Here is a 9162-nt window from a genome sequence, read left to right as displayed (position 1 = left end):
TAGTTGTATGCTCACAAACAATAGATATAAGAGACACTAATATTGATTCGGCAATATATACAAACTATGAGGCTGCTTGTATATTCAGTGTATACGTATATTTGTTCATACAATATATGTTAACTTTGAGACCCCTTTTCTACTGTCTAGAATGACTCTTCCCTGTAGGGGTCGGGAAGCACTAACATCGTTTTTATGATTAGTGATGATGACGGATAACGGTGACGTCATTTGTCTCAATTGGTCCACATGACCATAGAAAGGTTATTCCAAAGTTAAGGTACTGATGAAAATCCACAGATACACTAATAATCTGGTATGCTTCCATCAGGATGACATGGCTTAAGCCCAAAAAACGGATTTTGAGTGAAGCGAAAAATCTATTTTTGGGTGAGATGGCCATGTCATCCTGATCGACCCACCCATCTCTTCTAAAAATAAAATATCTTCACAGTATCCCTCCCGAAGTTCTGTATCTGTAGCACCATGCTCAATGCTACAAGGAATGCCCGCCATCTTGGCGATGCCGCTGTTGTCATACTCAATAGTAGTACGAGAACGGGGGTAACGTTGATACGGCTCCCCTTCTATTCTGCCACACCCCTTCGAAGCGTAAACGCTATTAGGGGTGCAGATTGCTATGTGGTGTGTCAAGAATACGTCCTCTGATATTATGCGATATCCTTGAGAGAAAATTTAAGGATATTCGTGCCAGGAGTTAGAATTCTGGATACCTAAAGGTAAAATTCTCTGGGAATCTCACTGTAGTACATATATCCCTTAGGAAACTACTTTAAGGAACTTCCATCAGGATGACATGGCTATCTCACCCAAAAATAGATTTTTCACTTTGCTCAAAATCCGTTTTGTTGGATGACCCCACCTGTCGAACTTCAGTCTGACAACGGAAGAGGATTCATAGTTTCCATCATCATGGAATTAAGTTAATTTTCCCTCTAGTGAACATTGTTCCCGAATTTCCAAGAAATACCCAGTCCCAAAGAAGCATTGAGAGATCTAACTGCGATGTCACGCAGATTTTGATAGCCTGGATGATTGACAATGGCTCGACTTAATGGGCTGAAGGTCTGCTATTTGTCATGGTTGAAAAAAAAAAAAATCATCCCCCATAGAAACCTTAATAACAGAACACCCTTGGAAGTTTTTTATGGTCGGAAAGTGATATCAGGTTTGGAATTACAAGTGTGCCAAAAGGTTTCATTGAGAATCTTGAAAGAGAAGTGGAGTTGACCAGTTATTGTCCAAAATGACAAATGCAGAACAGCAGAAGTTGACGATCAACAAGACACCGTCAGTTCGGAACTCACTAGCGACGACAACGGTAATGAGATTCACGAAGTGTATGACACTGGAGGCTCGCCTTTCTTTCCAAGAAACCTCGTCCGGTTTGACGGCCGTTAGCCACCCGTCCCAACCAACGGGTGGATGATGTTTTGTGTGAACGATGACCTGTATCGTACCCATTCGTTTTGTGGCCTACAAACCCGACTTTTCCTCATAGTATAGAGTCATAGAAATTAGTTAGTTTGTTGTTGACACCATGTATGAGAGGTTAATTGAACTTTTTCAAGGGTATGAGGAGATGGTTGACATGGCAAACAAGATGTATAGATATAATTTACACAGATAAAAAATATGGAAAATTACTGGAGAGGCATTAAATACAACAGGTGAGTTTATCATAATTTTAATATATTTGGCATGGTGCATAGAGTATAATGAAGTTGCATAACTTATTTTATCAACACAGTTATCAACCAACATCTTATAGTGTCAAAAATATCGTAATTTACTCGGTTCTCACGTGACAGAGTCTAAGTAAACAATGAAAACCGCGCAGTGGTAAATGGATACGGAACGCCTCGTGTGAATGTACAACATTTTGACGGAGGTTAGCCACCACTCAGCCTGTCAGAAAAAAACGGCTCGTGTGAATCGGCCTTAAGAAAGATAGACGGCGCTTGACTGACGGCCAGCCTGTCGGAAAGAAAACAGGTCGTGTGAATCGCCCTTTAGGCTGCCTAGTTTATGAACTAGGTATAGTATTAAAATGAGTTTACAAGTTAGGCAATGCCACTGTCAATATAAGAATTAGGCAAATCGACTGCCTAGTTTACAAATGAGGCAATCCCTTTATTAGATACGACAAACATATTATATATATATATATATATATATATATATATATATATATATATATATATATATATATATATATATATATATATATGGATTAGGCAAATCAATTGCCTAGTTTACAAATTACGCAATTCCTCATATTGGACGTGATATATATATATATATATATATATATATATATATATATATATATATATATATATATATATATATATATATATATATATATATATATATATATATATATATATATATATATATATATATATATATATATAGATAGATAGATAGATAGATATATATAGATATATATATATATATATATATATATATATATATATATATATATATACATATATATATATATATATATATGTATATATATATATATATATATATATATATATATATATATATATATACTTACATATGGCTGCCTTGATTAGTACAGCTTTGGTGATCATGGCGACACACAAGGTATCCACACTAAGAAAGGGTATATATATTATTATTCCATGGCACGTGTCTGGGAACAAAACATATAATGTAATATATATCAAGACTGGCAAGTTATACAATCTCTCGAATTCCAAACTCACCAGTTTGCTTTTACATTAATTCAGTTACACTTGGAAATATTAATACCTGAATTCTGAGACAGCTATATAATCCCCAGACAGTAATATATAAAACACTAAATATCCAAAGGTCTCTTAAGTGCACTCAAAACAAAACTGGGTAATTATTCTTAAGACTTATTCAAAATGATTCTTTAACAAGGGTACGAGTGAATACTAGTTTAAACATTGGTGATTGGAATAAAACACTCTTTACAAAAATAAATATATTCTATATAAATTACAACACGTTGGAAAGAATTTACATAAAAGCAAAATAAATCACTTGAAATATTAAGTTTGAACATAACTTAGATTAAGACAAAAATGTTACTATCTGAAAATCCTATAGTCACTTGATTTGAAGTATCAAATTTTAATAAACCACAGACCAAGACAAAAGAAATACTTAAGGCAATTATACAATCACTTGTTTTACTTGAAATTATGAATACAATATTTGAATTTGATTGTTAATGAAAATAGATAACCAGATCCCGATACCAGTATCTTTCACCTTCCTACAGGGTCGTTTACAAAAACTCGAAGAGAAATTTTATAAGTACTCACTATGTTGACAAATACCTGTCACACCAAAACTTCGATATTTCAATGAACATTTTTTAAACAATACACTATGTTGCGTATCAGAGAGACATGGGGAGATGGCTTTGTTAAGGCTTGAATTCTCTATCTGATGTATGTAACCCTGGGGTCACCTTTTTATGAAACCTAGCTACCTCCAGATGCTTCCAGATCTGGAAGCATGGGGTGTTGGCCTAACAGCGACGCCAGAGTTTCCAGCTAGATAAAAATGTCAAGAGACGGATCCTGTGTCTTCAGGCAACTCTCGGACACTTACCCTTGCAACAGGGAGACGAACTCTCTCAAGCTAGCTCCGCCCACCCTTTGTCCTTGAAATATGAAAAAAAAAGATAAGACCTAACACTAGGATTTTCGAGAACCTTCCAAAGCACATGGCATATGAGATTTTGCTTATTTTCTCACAAACTTGACCTTATAAAGATATAAAAGAACATTACATAAGCCCTTGTTCACATCTCTTAAGGGATACATAATACTCTCAAACAGGTTACGTAAGACTTCGTAACCAAATACGGGAAAATAAAAAGTAAATTCTTGAAAAAAACGTAAATTTACATATACTGACTTGAATGAAAAATACAATGAAATTAACGAAGAAAGTCTTACGTAATTTAAAAAATGAACCTAAATCTACATGAGTGAAACTCATATTACAGTCTGGCTATTTATCTCTTCAATGCAAAAATGAAATAGATAATTAAATCATGAATAAACTATTTTATTTATTCTACACTAAACCAGCTTCGAAAGAATATATATATATATATATATATATATATATATATATATATATATATATATATATATATATGTATGTATGTATATATACATATATATATACTCATATATATATATATATATATATATATATATATATATATACATATACTCTGTATGTATATATATATATATATATATATATATATATATGTATGTATATATATATATATATATATATATATATATATATATATATATATATATATATACAGTATATATATACAGTATATATATCTGAATGGGAATACCTTAACGTGGTGAAAGGGTTTGCAAATCGCCTGATTAGCAAGGTTGTTTTAATCAAGGCCACCCACAGTAGGATGGTTTGCTGTGAGCGATCGGACGAAAATCTCCCACCATCAATAATCAGAACTGGCTAGTGTAGGCCTAGTGATGAAAATTGACCAGACCCCTTGCATGAATTGACATGTCTGAGGCCTTTGCCTTCCACTGGACTAAAAACGACTGCATTTGTTGTATATACAGTATATATATATATATATATATATATATATATATATATATATATATATAGATATATATATATATATATATATATATATATATATATATATATATATATATATATATATATATATATATATATAATGTAAAAAATATACATACTATACATATGTGTGTGAATGTGCGTGTGTACGTGTCTGTTGGGATTACTAATTAGATAATTGAATATGAAATATTTGGTAACTAATAGATATTAGGTTCCAGTTGTAGAATTCTATTACTTTGATCTACCTATATTTTAAAAGCTCTGATCTATAAAGAAAGGTATTGTTTTACCTTCATAGGTTTCGGGAAGCGACCGGAGGGTACGACGCCGACCTTGCTTCAGAACAGCCTCCAATATTTTACATGAACCCTTTCGAAGTTGAATGTCACTTGCCAAGAGTCGTTGAAATAAATAATCCCCATTCAAGTTATACACGTAAACGTTGGAAGTAGCAACATAATATCAGATACTGGGTGCGTGCGAGAGTATCGAAGGTTTTATCTAATATCCGCCACTGGATATGTATAAAAGTATACTCTTACACGAAAAGCGTTTGCTTCATGTCATGAACAAGGCAACACTCGCTTCTTTTCATAGTTCTTTCAACTCGACGAGTGGACAGTTTCTTAATTAGTACCAAAATTTGACAAGTTCATACTGTTAAAAGATAAGAATGAGTTATATCTTTCATAGCGTCCTTAGACAATTTATTCACTCCTCTTACTCTGGATATTTCAACAGGTGCTTAGCCCGTATTGACTATTGACACTAAATATTCATGAATGGTATTACGAATACAACCTGTAGAATAGGTATAGGAAGGTACATAAAAGTTAATGGTTTATTGTTCTAAGGAAAATAAAGTAACTCCTCTTCACCAACTAAACTTACGCGGCATTCCACATGTTATAACGAGCAAATAGAGAAATTAACGAAACTTCTTTTCGATTGAAATTCACACTACTTCATTGGGGATTCCCATTATTAATATTTGATTTTATTTTCTTTTTTTTTAATGTAGTTTAGAAAACAGGAAATGCATAATTGTTGATTTGTTCGAGAAAAGGAAATTAGATTTACTTAAATTGGAGAGACAAAAAGGGAAAAGGCTGGGAGTGCAGGAATAGGAAGGGCAGAGAGTAATGTTTGGGATAGCTGAATGGCCAAGTGCAAAGGGAGGGTTAATGCTTGTGTTGTCAGGGAGGCTCTAGGGAAAGACGGAAAGAGTGCAGATATATTACATCAATTATAATATAGATAAAACTCTGTGTCACTAAGAAACTTCTGATAATGATCGTTAATGGCCCAGGATTGAATGAATCTGACAGATAATAATTTTGGAAAAGTCTCTATCTAACTAGTTTTGAAAAACATGCTACGATACTCAAAAGTAAAGGCTGGGGGCAGAGAACGAGATAAGGCTGTTTAAATGTATGTTGTTATCTGAAGTGTAAATACATATGGAGAAAGTGTCTTGGACTTCCGTATGGAAAATGACCTGATTCTTGGAAATACATGATTTTCAAACGAGAACGTCAAAGAATATACGTGGGAGAGAGAAAATTCTGAGGAAAAAATTCTAAGCTGTGTTAACACAGAGTAGAAATAATTAAAAGCATGTTGATACATCTAATGGTGGGACTAGGAGTAGCAAGAAGTATTTCTGATCGTTGTTTGGTTAAAAAAAAAAAAAAAGAAAAAAAAAATCGATGTAGATGTATGGTGAAAAGGAGAATTTAATAATATTCCTGCAAATTTAAGTAGAATAAGAAGTGTGAAGAGTATGTATGTGGACGGAGAAGAGAGTTTTCGAAATGCCATGATGTGACAATGTGACCATTATAGATGGTTTGTGAGTATAAGAGGGTTTGGAGAGAGAATGGAAAGAGAAAGTTGTAAGAGGAGGAGAGAAAAGGCCTAGCAAAGATAAAAAGAATATTATTTGCGTTGTGGTTGCCTAATAGAGCAGAAGAGAAGAGGAGGTGTAAGCATACAGAGAGTAATCAATAATAAAATGAAAAGGAAAAATATGCCCAGCAACCAAATTTATTTCAGAATAAAAAAAATTCAAATGAAGAAATTATGCACAACGTGAATGCAATGGGTTGATGAAATGAGCACACTATTTGGTATATATGAACAACTATAGAAGGGAGTTAGAGCTGAGACTGCGTGTGGAAGTCATGGTTTTGGATATGTGAAAAGAGATTGAGGTTCTAAGAGTTGGAAGGAAGAAGACATCGCCAGGTGATGGCATAACAAGTAACAGGTATGCTCAGTTGTGATAGTGCGAGTGAGCGGCTGAACACCAATTTCAAGGAAACTATGTGTTTAAAAAAAAAAAAAAAAAAAAAAAAAAAAAAAAAAAAAAAAAAAAACCTGAAGTTAGATAACACTGAATTTCTTTTGATTCAACCAATTTCTGGATTTCTCAGCAGTACTGAATCTTCCTGGGCCTAGATATACTGTACATATAAACTCGACTTGATCCATATTCAAGAAATTAACTTTTATCCAATGGTCGACTTCATTGAAAATACTTTTGATAACGATCTCGGTTACACGTTCTTTAACATTATTTTCACAATATTACCATGTTTGAGTTCATCGTCATCATCATTATCTCCCCCTACGCCCACTGACGGTAATGGCCTCGATTAGATTTCGCCAGTCGTCTCTATCTTGAGCTTTTAATTCAATACTTCGCCATTTATCATTTCCTATTTTGCGCTTCATAGTCCTCAGCCATGTAGGCCTGGGCCTTCCAACTCTTCTGGTCTCTTGTGAAGCCTAGCTGAATATTTGGTGAACTAACTTCTCTTGGGGAGTGCGAAGAGCATACCCAAACCATCTCCATCTACCCCTCATTATGATCTTATCCACATATGGTAATCGAGTAATTTTTCTTATAGTTTAATTTCTAATCATGTCCTATCATTTAACTCCCAATATCCTTCTGAGGGCTTTAATCTCAAATCGACTAAATCTATTGGAGATTGTTTCATTGTCATACCATAACTCATGTCCGTGGAGTAACAACGATCTCACTAAACTGATATTGAGTCTGATTTTTATATATAATTTCAGGCGATTTGATTTCCAAAATCTTCTTAACCTAGCCATTGTCTGATTTGCTTTTTTTAATCTTCCAATAAACTCTAATTTTAAAGACCCTGTATTGGAGATCATAGTTCCTAAATACTTGAATGATTCTACCTCATTAATCCTTTTTCCTTTCAATGATATTTCATCTTCCATTGCATACTCCGTTTTCCTTATCACTATCTTTCTTTTATTTATCTTGAGCTCAACCTCGTGTGATATTTCATGCATTCTGGTAAGCAAGCATTGCAAATCCTGTTGTGTTCTGCTAACAAGGACAGCATAATTAGCATACTCTAGGTCTGCTAGATTCCTTTCACCAATTCAGTCCAATCCTTCTCCACCATCTCTGACTGTTCTATGCATTACTAAATCCATGAGAAGGATAAACAACATAGGTGACAACACATAAACTTGGAATACTCTGCTGTTCACGGAAAATTCATTTGATAAGACTCCATTGACATTAACCATGCACTTGCTATGCTCATGAACTTAATCAAATTTACATATTTAAGAGGAATTCCATAATAACGCAGGACTCTCCACAAAATTGGCCGGTGCACTGTGCACGCTATCAAAGGCTTTTTCATAGTCCACAAATGTCATCAAAATGGGACTACTATATTCTACGCATTGCTGTACATGTCTCAAAATGAAAATTTGGTCAGTGCAACTTTTACCTTTTCTAAATCCTGCTTGTTTATCTCAGCTTTTCATCAATCTTTCTCTCCAGTCTCTTAAGAATAAGTGTTATATATATTTTCATAACAACTGACGTGAGTATTATGACTGTAATTATAGCAATCAGTCAGGACTTCTCTTTTTACTATTTTCACCAACACTCCTAACTCCCATTCATCAGGTTTTGCCTCTTCATTCCTCATTCTACAAAATAATCTTGTAAGTAGTCTGGGTGTCACTTCATTTTCGGCCAGTATCATCTCGGCAGTTATTCCATCGTATCCAGGGGTTTTCCATCTCTTTAAGATTTTTAGGATAACTTCGACTTCAAACACACTGAATTCACTCATGGGAACATCAAGGTCTTCATCAGCTCCAGGTATATCAATCAAATTATTCCCTTCATATCTCCTATTCATAACCTCACTAAAGTGTTCCATCCAACGTTGTCATTCGTCATCTTCTGTTACTATAACAGAGTCATCTCTCTTTTTGATGGGTATATGCTTCTTCTCCTTTGAACCAGTCGAGATTTCATTAATAATTCTATGAGCAATTCTTACACCATAGCCACTTTCTGAATTCATAGCTTTGTCAGCCTCGTCTGCTTTATTGTCTAAATATTCTCTCCAGTCATTCCTGGCTTTTCTTTTAACCTCACTATCAATACTGTAATACTTAGCATGCTCTACTTTGTAATTT

Source organism: Palaemon carinicauda, chromosome 5 (genome assembly GCF_036898095.1).
Source record: "Palaemon carinicauda isolate YSFRI2023 chromosome 5, ASM3689809v2, whole genome shotgun sequence".
Lineage (NCBI taxonomy): Eukaryota > Metazoa > Arthropoda > Malacostraca > Decapoda > Palaemonidae > Palaemon > Palaemon carinicauda.
The sequence above is the reverse complement of the archived record's forward strand: the minus strand, read 5'-3'. Positions refer to the sequence as shown.